Consider the following 9,551-nt stretch of genomic DNA (forward strand, 5'->3'; position numbering starts at 1 on the left):
GCTTCCATGCGACTCCTGCTGCCACGGTGAGCGCAGAGAGGTCCAACTTCTGCTACCTTGTGTGCCAGGCCCTGAGGCCACTTCCCTCTGGGGAGAGGGCTTGAGAGAAGGGATGCAAAGGGAGGGAGAGGGCAGAGCAGGTGTGGGAAGAGGTGATGTGGAGGCAGAGCAGGGGCTGGGCTTCTACCGTTTTTTTAAAAAAAAATTTCCCCCGTTTTCCAATGGAAAAAAAAAAAGCAGGGTCGGCTTTAGGCCGAGTCGCCCGATTCCCCCAAATCAGGCCCTGTGCCTAAAGCCAGAGGGCCCCGCGCCCTAAACTTGGAAGCATGCTGGAGGGCCGGGCACACTGCAGGAGGGGGCGTCGGCCTCAGAGGAGGAGCACGGCGGCTTCTGTGCACCGCAGAAGGGGGGTTGGCTGGAAGGCAGGACTCTGCCCTGTAGCTGGGGATCTAAAGGGGCTGTGAGTTGTTTCTGTGTGTGCTGGTTTTTGGGGGGTATTTTTTGCTCAATCAAAATTTGTATGTGGTTTTTTTGGTCACCGCAAAAATGCCAGCTGCCGGGGCCCCGTCGAAACGGTTCGAATTGGGCCCTGCACTTCCTAAAACCGGCCCTGAAAAAAAGGGTTGTAAGTTCAAAAGTGAGAAAAAGTGGAAGGAGGAGGGAAAGTCTCTCACACCTTCTACTTTTTTCCACTGGGCAAGTATGAAAGAAATATTTTTTAAAAAGCTAAAGAGAGAAAGAGCATTAGAAATGTTACTTTCACTCCTTTAATGGTGTAAGCCCCTTGAAAATGGCCTGGGAAGAGAGCAGGGAACATTTAAAACAGTGGTCCCCAATGTGGTGCGTGGTGCTGGCCCTGGGTACATAGCACAGGGCCGGCGCCAGTCCCAGGCGCGCAGCACATGGGCGGCCCTGCCCCCGGGCACGCTGTACATGGGCGATGCCGACCCCAGGCACACGGCGTATGGGCAGTGCTGGCCCCTTGGCACGCAGCACAGGCGTGGCGCTGGCTCCTGGGCGTGCGGCACAGGAGTGGTGCCGCCCCTGGGAGTGCGGCACATGGGTGGTGGCGGAACTGAGCACGCGGAGCCGAGCACGTGAGTGGCCCCACCCCCGGGTGCCCGGCAGCCCCAAAAGGTTGGGGTCCACTAATTTAAAAACATCCAGGAATGAGGAATTTCTGACTGCTTTGAGGCTAGGAGAATTTTTTTAATTATTACGATTTGGTACACGTTTTTGAAAGGAAACATGTCAAAACCATTTTGTCACGCTATGTTTTCATTTTTCCACAACAGCTGATTGTTTTGACCAAAATTCCCTGTGCAGAACATTTCATCCAGGGCCTCTTATTCCAGGTGCTTGCCTCAGCATTTCTGATAAGGCCTACTGGTCTGAGCACGCACCTTCTCGGTGCCAGGAAATTCCCATCGAGCCATGGAGATGAAAGCTCCATTTAGACACCAAGCCCCCATTGATTTTGGTGGGAGTGAAGCACCTACCCTAGGGAGTTAACCTAACCTAGCAATAAGCTAAGCACTTCCGGGCCTCAGAGCATGGGTCAGCTGAATTCCACCAGAGTGAAGTTGGAGTCCCTCAGGGATAGGAAAGAGGCTGTTACCATTATATCTGTTTCCCCCCCTCTGTAATGGGGCAGTAATTGCACCGATTTTTGTGAGGCTGCGTTAATATTTGTCTAGGACTTTGATTCAGGAAAGTGCTAAGTGTTACGTAGTGTAATTGTTATAGAGTGTTGGGATTGAGCAGCGTGAGGTGCATTTTGGCGCTAAAATGAAGGATAATCCTTGTTTTGAGGGACACTGACAGCTGCCACTGAATAACGGTGATCCTACCAAATGACATCAACATTTCACACCGCTCCTTGTCTCCTTTCTGAACACCACCCCTGAGAAAGCAAGAGCAGTTTTTTAGAAAGAGGGCACATGCCAGACAAGAGGGAAAGGAATCACTTTAGATAACTCATAAGAAAAACATGGTACAGTCCAAACTCAGGTGTCTAAACCCCGGCAGAGAAATGGATCAGTCTGGGCAAAAGATTTAGGGCGAGTGAGGTAATTTCCATTGTAGACACTGCAGCAGGGTCAGACCCACTCCTGGGTCCCAGACCCCTGCTCTGTCCACAGCCCTGCAGTCTCACTTGCCCTTTCCAGCATTTTTGGGTTCTGCCCCTTGGCTAAACAGGTATTGGGGCAGACACCCTGGTCAGCCTGGGCTGAATAACCAGTCCTCCTCTGTCACTGGCAGGCTTCTCAGGCTGCTGGGGGAAGGGAGCCCAAAAACTCCCTGTGAGAACCCCTCACTTTCCGCGTCTATTCTGACAGAGTTGACGTTCTGCTTTTCAGCTTCTCTGTCTCTTCCCTCCTCCTCCTCCAAATTCCTCTTCCTCCCTCCCCCCACAAGGAAGGTTTTTAAAGAGGTCTGGTGGCAGCCTGAAGTCAGCTCGCCAGGCCCTTCATCAATTTATAGCCGCCCTGTCTCAGCTGCCCCTGATTAGCCAGGGCTGTTTCTGTTTTTCAGAGCTGCCTTTCTCCCCTTCCATCAAGCCCTTTAACCTGCCTCTTCACAACACCCAGCATAGAACAAATGAGTGTTTGGACACCTGCCGTTTGGTTGCATGGTGCTGGAACCTTAGAATCTCGTCTTCCATTCTGAGTTCCTGTAGCAAAGACACACACCTGTCTTGCAGGAGAGGTGAAACGCCCCTCGGTCTCCTGAAAAGGCCCGTTGGCTGTCCTCTTCCAAGCTCACACGTTTATTCACCACCATCTTGTAACTGTTCTTGGGTGAAAAAGTGTCTTTAGATTACTAAGTCAGACACAACTTGCCCAATGGTCATGTCATTGTACATTTCCACCAGCCCAACATAGGAAGCCATGTGTGCTGAAGAAAGAGCAGAACCCTTGGGGTGGGGTGGGGGGGAGCAGTTCCCTTAATGACAGGCCCTGGTGATTGTGTGATAATTAACCAAGAGCCCGATCCAAAGCTTAATGAGGTCAGTAGAGCCTATGGGGTTCAGATTGGATCCAAAGCAAACACAAAATGGGTTAGCCTCTTTTGTGCCCACTTTGCACAGGTGTAAATGCCAAAATGCAGTTGCTATTAGCCAGGATGGGCAAGGACGGTGTCACTAACCTCTGTTTGTCAGAAGCTGGGAATAAGCAACTGGGGACGGTTCACTCGATGACTCCCTGCTCAGTTCCCTCCCTCTGGGGCATCTGGCATTGGCTACTGGGCTAGATGGATCTTTGGTCTGACCCGGTAGGACCATTCTTATGTTTTTAATACAAGACAGTGAAGAATTAGACCCGTCACCCAGTAAATTAAAAAAGCAAAGCTAGATCCCTTTTCTAAACCTCTCGAAGCTTTATTTTCTATCCACCCCCTCTTAAGGGACTTATTCATAATTTATTATTTACACATATTACCTGCAATGCTGAGACTGAAGCGTGTGTATGGCTTCATTTTTCTTTTCTCAGCTCTTAATAATCATTGCCGAGGGACTTCTCCATTAATTCAGTTGTTGGTATTCGCCATGGGAAACAGCAGCTCTTAGTACAAGTCTCTTCTTTTATCTCCAAACCTCCCTGCCAGGGATGTAGGCATGTGCTGCAAGAAAAGTTAATAAAAGCAATTAGCCTCTATGCAGAGAAAACAAAGTCTACAGTTGGCAGGATGGAAGGAAAAGGGACGTTGACCAATCTGAGTTTTCATTCTCTCAGCTGAGCTAGTGGCAGGAATTCACCCACGGATATTATTACATAAGAACAGCCGTACTGGGTCAGACCAAAGGTCCATCTAGCCCAGGAGCCTGTCTGCCGACAGTGGCCAATGCCAGATGCCCCAGAGAGCGTATTATTTATGCAACATGAAAATGTGCAGAGAGTGTTAGTACTGGAAGGCAATCATCATCATCAAGAGAGAGAGAGAGAGAAGAGGGAATCCCTGAACTAAAGAATTCACTTATTAACAGCATGGACAAGCACGATGCAAACAGAGCAGGAGCAAAATAATGTGCACCCACCTATAGGATGTTCAAAAATGGTGACTTAGGAGCAAGTGAATTGATCTTAACACAAGAAAATATCGAGTTTTGGTCCTGGCTAAGCTACAGACTCACTGAATGGCCTCGACTTTAGGCGTACCTCACCAAAAAACCCCTCCTTTTGTTACACTCTCCCTGGATTGAATCTAGGATTGAACAAAGACTGGGAATGGCTAGCCCACTACAAAAGCAGTTTCTCCTCTCTTGGTGTTCACACCTTCACATCAGCTGCTAGAAGAGGGCCTCACCCTCCCTGCTGAACTGACCTTGTTATCTCTGGCCTTCCTCTTGATTGCTACTCCCTTCTTTTCATGGGCCTGTATATTTATACCTGCCTCTGGAATTTCCACTACGCGTAGCTAACGAAGTGGGTCTTTGCCCACGAAAGCTTATGCTCCAATAAATCTATAAAGTGCCACAGGACTCCTCGTTGCTTATGCAGATTCAGACTAACATGGCTACTCCGCTGATACTACTCTCCCCGGGTACTTCTAACATCCTTATTAATCCAGGTCCTAGTTCACTAAAATGTGGCTAGTGCTCTGAAATTACAAAGCAAGGGCAAAGTGGAAGTGGAACAGATTGACGCACGAGCATGTTTATACATTTTTAGGCAAGGACAAGGTTTTAGGCAAAGGTTTGGAGAGCTGAATCTTTTATTTTTAAGTGGCATGTGATGTGAATTCAGTGTGCAGAAAAGGTGCCATACAAGCAGCCCTGAAGAATAAAGACTGCTTAGCTACTAGCGAGCGAGGTTCTTGGAATAATGTTTCCCACCGAAGTATCTGAGCAGCTCCCAAACTCAAAAAGATCTCGGTGACCTAATTTGTCGCCTCATTTCTCAAGGCAGTCAGCACTTACATGCACATGGCGCACACACACAGAAAACTTACGTATACCCTCTCCTTCCATCCATCTTCTCCCCTCTTTTCCTACTATGGCTCTTGATTCTAGCTGTCGCCTCTTGGCCCTGCTCTCTTTGCTGACTTTAGTTGCAGTGGTGGGAATGCTAAACCACGCTGAGTTTCATACCAAGTTCTGCAGGCTGTGGGATTGCTGGTCATCAATGGCAGATATAGGGTAGGGCGAGCGGGGCGGCTGCCTCGGGCCCTGTGCTTCAATAGGCCCCGCGCACACGCTACTATCTGTTGGCTGTGGCCATGGCACATTCTTGAAATTGTGCTGCCCTGTGCCCCGCAAAACTCTCATCTGCCCCTGCTGGTCATTCTGATCTGCCCAGTTCCCAGGTCTTGGTATTGTGGCTGAGAAAGCCCCACCTGCTGGTCTTACAAGTTTTATAGTTCCTGGGGAGCGTGGCTTGAGAGAGAGGACGTCACTGCCAAGAGGGAGGCGCTCTCAAAGGTTCTTAGAGACAGATCCCGGGAGGATCTAGCTTAACACGGAGTCCTTGAATTCGACCTAGCGCTCTGCAGGGACTGATCCAGAGGATGGCGGAAGCGGGAGGTTCCCTGATCCAGATGCTGGTACTAAACTGGCATGTCGAACCCCGAATTAGGAAACCAGCTCAGATTTATACCAAGGGAGAGCTGTAAAATGGGGAGCGGAGCCAATAATGGGGGTGGGAGGAGGGTGTCAGCCGCTGCAATTTGAGATGTCAGGCTATTTTTAAAAGAGAGGCCATTGCAATGACAAACGGAGCTCAGCTGCACGGTACTCGCATTGCAAAGGGATCTGATTTTTATGCCCTCTACCCCCTCCGCCTCCTTTCCCATTATTCAAAAAGGCCACATGACAAGGAAGTCCCAGCAGAACCCTGTAACGCTGAAGGAAATGAGAAAAGGGAAACGGAGCCCAGCTGCACGTGAAATACGCCCAGAGGTTCTCCCAAAGGGCCCCAGAACACATCAACCGCCTGCTGCTATTGACCAGGAGGCGCCAGTGGGTGAAACAAAAGTAAAAGCAAGACACTGAAATGCCGGGAGATTTGCAACACACGATCTCCCATTGGAGAACCTACTTTGACCAGCTCCCTCGGTGGCAGGGCAGGACTGTTTCTTACAGCGGTTTGGCAACACTTCAACCCACCTCAGCCAACACCCCGCTCTTGCCAACACCCCGCTGAACAATAACGACCTGCTAGTGTGACTACTTCCCACTGTGCACGGCTGTGAGGTCACAATCAAGTTCAGGGTGATGAGCCGCTTTGGACTCGGGTAGGGATTTTTGTTGTAAGTGGAAGATGCCCCATGTCCGATGGCGCTGGCAAGTAGATATGCAATATGCCCATCGCGAGCTCACCTGCTACAATGCTCTGCCCATCCACACGCCTGGAGGCTTTCTGCGGGAGCTGTGAGAGAAGGACGGTGACTGATTTCTCATATGAAATCGAAGTACAACGGCTCTTCCACAGCTGGGCAATTGTCTTCCATCTCTTGCAGCTCTCGCTGCCTTCCTTCGGCTTTTTGCTCACCCAGTGTTTCTCCAGTGAACACCCATTGGTAATTCAAGGGGTGTCACATAGGACAGTTGCTCAGGTTTGTTTGGGGGTGTTAATATCTGGGACTGAGAATGTAGGAACGGCCCCACTGGGTCAGACCAAAGGTCCATCTACCGCAGTATCCTGTCTTCTGACCCCAGCCAATGCCAGGTGCCCCAGACGGAATGAACCGAACAGGTAATCATCAAGTGATCCCTCCCCTGTCACCCATTCCCAGCTTCTGACAAACAGAGGCCAGGCCTCCACGTCGTGGAAGGGGGCGGGGCCTCTGGAGGAAAGGGAGGGGCCTCGGATGGAAGGGGTGGGGTAGGGTAGGCAGCCTTCAGTGTTGCCCAAAGAACACTGCACCTCCCCCAGCCAGCCCACAGAGCTTCCCAGGGCATGTAACACGGCACTCTGGTAGTGATTTAAAGGCCTGGGCTCCAGTTGCTGGTGCTGCTGCACTAACAGAAGTCGCGGCTGGGAGTCCTTGGCCTTTTTGTGTTACCAGGACCCAGGGCAGCTGTCTTCCTGGAATGAGGTTTAACAGGTAGTTCGAACTAGGGCTTTATTTTGAACTATCGGGTCCCTGCCACATGTAGATGCGGGCAGTTAGTCCAGACTTGTAAATTTCAAAAATGGAGACCGGCCGGAAAGATGCAAATCAAGCGCTGGATATTTAATTCCTGGGCTTGATTTGCAACTTCGAATGCCTTCATTAGCCTCCCTAGTTCGAACTAGGCGGCTAGTGTAGACATACCCTTATAGTGTTGGCCTTCACAGCATCTTCTGGCAAGGAATTCCAGAGGTTAACCATATGGTGTTTGAAGAAATACTTCCCTTTTTTTAATTTCATTTGGTGACTTTGATTCAGTCCCATCTAACCAGGCTAATGTGATGAAAGCTTCCCTCTCTTTCTTTCTCTTCCAAAGAAGTTTTTGTCAACGTGATAGTTTCACCATATCCCCGTGAAACTGCCAACCATCTCCATTAGAAACCCAGCATTTTGGACTCCTCTGTGAAAATGAACTCTCCAACTTTTCCCATTTAACAGTATCCCAAGCCTATCTTTACTTCCCTTTTCAGAAATCCTCCCCTTCACCCAATAGAAAGAAAGAAACTTACACAGGGCTACAATTCAATCCAATGCTTGTTGAATCCAACAGACAAGACCCTGCTGCACATATTGAATTACTGAGATGCGAACCGCCCGTATTTTATGTCAAGCCGTCTAATGTGGTGCATATTTTTAGAGGTGCCATGAATTTTTTTCACCTTATGGGACTGCACAAGTCACCTGCCCTCATTTACAATTTTCCTAGGAAATCTGGTAACTTTTAAAAACAAACACCAAGGAAAACGAGTCAGAGGATTGATACCGGGAGGACACGAATGTGTCTTGAGAAATGTGCAGATGCTGGCATGCTTTTTAAAGGAAATTCTTTTTTCTGTTCAGTCAGATATACGCTTAGTACGGCTCCTCGTGCCACTTACAATAGATACAGTGTAATACACCAAAAGCAGTGCTTACACAGATGCAAAAAGTGACTTAAAATACAGTGGAACGTGAGGGATTTGCAAGCAAACCAAGTTAAACAAAACAGCTGAATGTTTAGAAAGGACACACTTCAGCTCCCCTAAGAAACAGACAATAATACATCGGTCTATATAATTAAACAAAGAGAAACAAAATGTACTAAGTAGCAATGCTATCTAGAAAACACAGATGAAGTTTTTTTTAGATGGCCAGCTATTGTTAGTTCTTATTCCACACACAAGCACTTGTCTCAGGGACTGTATGTGATATGAGGGCCCCGTTCCGATGGTCTCTGCAGACAGGAATGGGGAGGATCGGGTGTTCCTGAGACAATCTCTCAATTAAAATATGGCCCACAGCATGAAAAGGTGTGAGAGCCCCCATGCGGAAGTATTAGCAATAGGGTTTCGCTGCATTTCGGCATACGGTCACAAGGTCCTTGGACAATACGATAAGATTTTTATTATATATAAAACCAATTTCCTCTACCCGTTTTGCAAATTCCCCTGCTCCCAGCCGTCTCCTGGCCCCCAGCCCACAATCCTCTTGGACTCTTCATACTCCTACAACATCCAGCTCTTTCTACTTCCTGTGGCCTGCCTTTAAAGACTTGGTTGAAATTAACTGCCCTGAACCCGGAACAACCTATGCGCACCTTATTCATGAACTCTGCATCCAATACATTCATAAAGTGGTCCAGCTTGTATTTGTATTGAACCGAAACGATCTGTTTGCCGGAGTCTGGAGTGGCATCTCATAATTGGGTCAATAACGGGAAATCTCTCTGGCAGCAAACTCAGACAGGATGAGGGCACCCACACAGCCCTTTTATACTAGCCCACTGTGAGCTCTTTAGGAGGGTCAGGAGATGTGGGCGGGGGGAGGGGTGCTCTTTGCCTTTCCCGCAGCCTTGCAATGTGATCCTGGATAAGTCACACAGACACACACCCGCCCTAAAATATGGCCCGTTCTCCCCTAGCCCCTTGAAATGTTGCAAGGCTTAATCCAGGGATCGGAGGCCGCTGACCCACTGAAAAAGCAATCCCCAAACCCTCTCCGACGTGGCCGCTGACTGAGAAGGAGGTAGAGACTCCCCGACATTCGCCTGCCACACACCAGAGCCTGGGGGGGACCGGCTAGTAGATTTTGTGTGTTCCAGCCCCACGGTGGGGCGGCAAGCAGGCTGGAGTGCCAGCATGGTCTCCCCTATGCTGGGTGAGGGGCTGAGCTTTGGGGGCCGGATCCAGGCAAGCCAGGGGCTGCATCCAAACCCTGGGTGTTAGGTTCCCCACCCCTGGCTTAAACCATGTGTGCAAAGAACTTTCAGCACCTTGGTAGGAAGACACTGGAGGGTGCAGTTTTTTGCCGCTAATAAAAGGAGGCTTCTACCCGTGCCAGTTTGCTATCGGATACCATTAAAAAGATCCAAAGGGTGTCTGTCTCCGCACGGACTTGGCCGCACTCTTGCACTGGATGCTTTACCTGAGTCCAGGGGCATGCTCAGATCTGCCCGGCGG

General features: G+C 49.5%; 1 long non-coding RNA gene across 2 annotated transcripts in view; it reads right to left on the bottom strand.

Moving 5' to 3' along the window:
* LOC142819127 (uncharacterized) overlaps positions 1–9,037 on the bottom strand; it is a 103,756-nt gene extending 94,719 nt beyond the window's left edge. For both annotated transcript variants that reach the window (XR_012896908.2, XR_012896906.2), the window contains exons 1-3: positions 6,039–9,037; positions 3,444–3,624; positions 2,694–2,796 (exon numbers count right to left, since the gene is read on the bottom strand). This is a non-coding gene — a long non-coding RNA (uncharacterized LOC142819127). The remainder of the gene's footprint in view (positions 1–2,693; positions 2,797–3,443; positions 3,625–6,038) is intronic.
* Positions 9,038–9,551: the final 514 nt, after the last annotated feature.

Source organism: Pelodiscus sinensis, chromosome 20 (assembly GCF_052426305.1).
Source record: "Pelodiscus sinensis isolate ZL-2025 chromosome 20, ASM5242630v1, whole genome shotgun sequence".
Taxonomy (NCBI): Eukaryota; Metazoa; Chordata; order Testudines; family Trionychidae; genus Pelodiscus; species Pelodiscus sinensis.